General features: G+C 31.9%; 1 pseudogene; it reads left to right on the top strand.

The window, feature by feature from the left end:
• LOC107709023 (annexin A11-like) overlaps positions 1-3,462 on the top strand; it is a 17,516-nt pseudogene extending 14,054 nt beyond the window's left edge.
• Positions 3,463-3,774: the final 312 nt, after the last annotated feature.

Genomic DNA, 3,774 nt, shown 5'->3' with positions numbered 1-3,774 from the left:
TAAAAGTTTTTATCTCCACTTCAGCACAACTTACAAACACCAAACTTAGCAGTTTTATTCCTATCTATATTCTGAAGGTTTTTACTGAGGGGTTTGTTCATACATCATTAGCCTTATTTTATTTTTGCACTTTATCTATTTGCTTCTGTAGATTTTAATTACAATACTGCACATATCTTTAAAAGTTTTTATCTCCACTTCAGCACAACTTACAAACACCAAACTTAGCAATTTTATTCCTATCTATATTCTGAAGGTTTTTACTGAGGGGTTTGTTCATACATCATTAGCCTTATTTTATTTTTGCACTTTATCTATTTGCTTCTGTAGATTTTAATTACAATACTGCACATATCTTTAAAAGTTTTTTTCTCCACTTCAGTATCACTTACATGCACCAAACTTAGCAGGTTTATTCCTCTCTATATTCTGAATGATTTTACTGTGGGGTTTGTTCATATGTCATTGGCCTGATATTGTACTTTATTTGTTTGCGTCTGTAGATTTCAATTACAGTACATATCTTTAAAAGCAGTTTTCTTAAAAAAAAGTTTTTTTCTCCACTTCAGTATCACTTACATGCACCAAACTTAGCAGTTTTATTCCTATCTATATTCTGAATGATTTTAATGAGGGGTTTGTTTATATATCATTGGCCTAATTTTGTTATTGCACTTTATTTATTTGTGTCTAAAGATTTCAGTTACAAAACATATCTTTAAAATTATATTAGTAACTTTTTTTTTGTATAATTAATTAATACATCTAAGAGTATACTTGTGCTTCCGTAGCTAGAAATAGAATATTGTGACTGTTATGAATATTTGTTAGCATATTATTTTCCTCAAATCTTCAGGGTGACACGACTGGCGATTACAAGAAACTGCTCCTGAAGCTGTGCGGAGGAAGTGACTGAAGAACCAGGAAGTCAGACGCGTTACCATGACGACTGGATATGTGACGTCATATTAATCAAGCTCGTATATCAATATGTCAGATAATCTCACTAGTGTCATGTTAACTAATGCTGTAATCTCTCTCTTCACATCTTTATTATGTTCACAGCCAAAAATAACATTTCATTTGTGCCTTAGAGACATTATTATCCTAATGCATGTTATCATTTCTTTTATTTTGCTATCTGTTCAGACTATGCATGATATCTAGAGAATCAATATTTTGTACAGTGTCTTCAGTACCTGATGCCAAATCTGTGCTGTCGCTCGCATCCAAAACTACAAACGACTGAGTCTCTTGAAGTACTGAAATATATGCCATAGTTTTTATATAGTGAGCTTTATGATCTCTATGCAAGAAGAATATAGAATTATGTCAATCATCATGAAGGTCTTGATGGGTCAGTCTCATGAAAACGTGTCAAATTTCACCCCGAAATCAAAACAGAAAACAAGAAATGAGCTTTGCTTAAAGAAAGTCAAGCCTGTTTTAGGAACACAGATCTGTTTGCATTATCACACTTTTTTCGTGCCATTTTTTTGCTTAATTTCCTGTAATGCGTCATTTATGCGTTTCTTTTCACACATTTTTTTGTAATTATAATTTTTCTGAACAGTGATTCTTAATAAATGCTGTTTTATAATACAAGCTAATTATTTTATGTTAATATTTTGTACAACAAATACTAACATTGTTTAATAACATTTCTTTTTTTTACAATTTAAACAATTTTTAATAATATTTTTGCGTCATGGTAATGCATATTTATGGCTCCTAAATAGACTTAATTTTTCATTCATGCAAAACATTTTTTTCTATTTGAGTTTAGGGTGAAATATGCTTAGTTTTGTGAGATTCACTGTGTTTTTTGTTATCGTCCATGACTAGCATGAATGTGAATTGCTGCAGCAGTAGAGGGCAGTAAAGTCAGCAATCTTTCATCCTGATAATCACTAGTTAAGCAGGACATTCTGACCTGTTTATTAACATGAAGACTACTCTTTTTCAGGGATATATTGACTGTGTTTTTAGTATGTTTACTTAATCAAACTAATCTGTACTGTTGTGTTTAGTAACATTTGTGTCTGGTTAATAAAAACATTTCATGAATGAACTTTAGCTTACTTATGTCTCTCTGATTGATTAACTATTATATTATATTATATTATATTATATTATAGTTAATGAAGTGAGACCAGATTTAGTTTTAGATTTAAAAAAAAAAATCAAAGATCAATTTTAAAAAACTTTTAGAAATGTTTGCTTTTATTTGTTGTTTATATATAATTTATTGATTTAGTTTTACTTTTTCTGTCTTTTTCTGTTGCTGGCATAGTACAAAATTATAACCAAACATATTATATTATATATTATTATATTCAGTGTTTTTTGATGATTGCTTTAAAGTGAGTTTGTCTGATGGAGAGTATGTAAAGCTGACTGTAATCTGATCATCAGAGATTCACATTTAAACATTCAATGCACATGCAGCTTTAGCTTATACTGTACACTACAAGAATAATGCATGATCGTTCATCAACAAATCCTCTCAAATCAGTCTTAACGCTACAGTGGAAAGAAAAGTTGACTGAGTTCTCAGAACAAGAGTAGGAGGGGAAGTTGTGGCCTAATGGTTAGAGAGTTGGACTTGTAACCCATTTTTTCTCAACTTCAGCAGCACTTACATACACTAAAACTTACAGAATCTATATTCTGAAGGTTTTTACTGAGGGGTTTGTTCATATATCATTCGCACTGATTTATATAACATTTCCCCCCCTAAAAACAGCATTTTCTGATTTATGGAGTTATAAAATATAAGATATCAAAATTTCTCTTTTTAGCCAAAGTTTACTATACATGTGTTGATTTAATAGTCCCTAAACATAGTACAATTAAAGGCTTATTGCTTTTATGAACAGTTGCAACATGAATATGTTAAAATTGATACTGATTAAATTCCTCTTTCTATAATGTGAAGTAATGTGTAGTTCAAGTTTATAATCATGTTCCATCTGTGTGTTTTTTTTCAGTGAAGTGCATTAAAAACACTGCTGCATACTTTGCTGAACGTCTCCACAAGGCCATGCAGGTAGAGAAAATGTGGTTATGTGGTTGTTTTGCTATGGTTTTGTCATTCAGCAGCAGATCTGATGGTTAGACGTGGGTTATTTCTATGTACGCTGTACTTTTCTGGCCTCACTGTGCTGCATGAGGCTTGTTTTCTGAACAGCATATGTATGTATGTTAGTAAAATCTCATTGTGGGTCAATATGCATGCATGAGCTGTTGATGTTCTCCTTTATTTAGGGTGTGGGAACCAAAGACAGGACTCTGATCCGCATCATGGTGTCCCGCTCTGAGGTGGACATGCTGGATATCAGACAGGAGTATCTGCGTCAGTACGGGAAGTCGCTCTACACTGCCATCTCTGTAAGTCACACACACATGTACAATATACTGCATGGTCCCTATACTTTCTTAGTATGACGTACAAATGTACACTCACACAATATGTCGCTGTGGGAAACTTGTGTCACCCACTGATTCAGCTGCAGTCCACAGATCTGTGTGTGTGCAAGAGTGCTGAATAACACACGTGAAGTTCTTCTGCTTTAAAAAGCAAACGATAACATGCATTTGCAACACTAAAATACATAGATTAGTTTAGCAGTTTCTATTTTTAACTTTTCCTTGTGAATATAGCTGTGGTTTCTGGCATGGTGCTAAATTATAAACAAACAAAACATTTATTATATTATAATATTTTATATTATTATATTATATTATCAAAAACTTTAGATTTTTTTATTATAT

Source organism: Sinocyclocheilus rhinocerous, unplaced genomic scaffold (assembly GCF_001515625.1).
Source record: "Sinocyclocheilus rhinocerous isolate Xijiao unplaced genomic scaffold, SAMN03320098_v1.1 scaffold1137, whole genome shotgun sequence".
In the NCBI taxonomy this organism is placed as follows: Eukaryota; Metazoa; Chordata; class Actinopteri; order Cypriniformes; family Cyprinidae; genus Sinocyclocheilus; species Sinocyclocheilus rhinocerous.
This window is presented reverse-complemented; position numbering and strand designations above follow the sequence as displayed.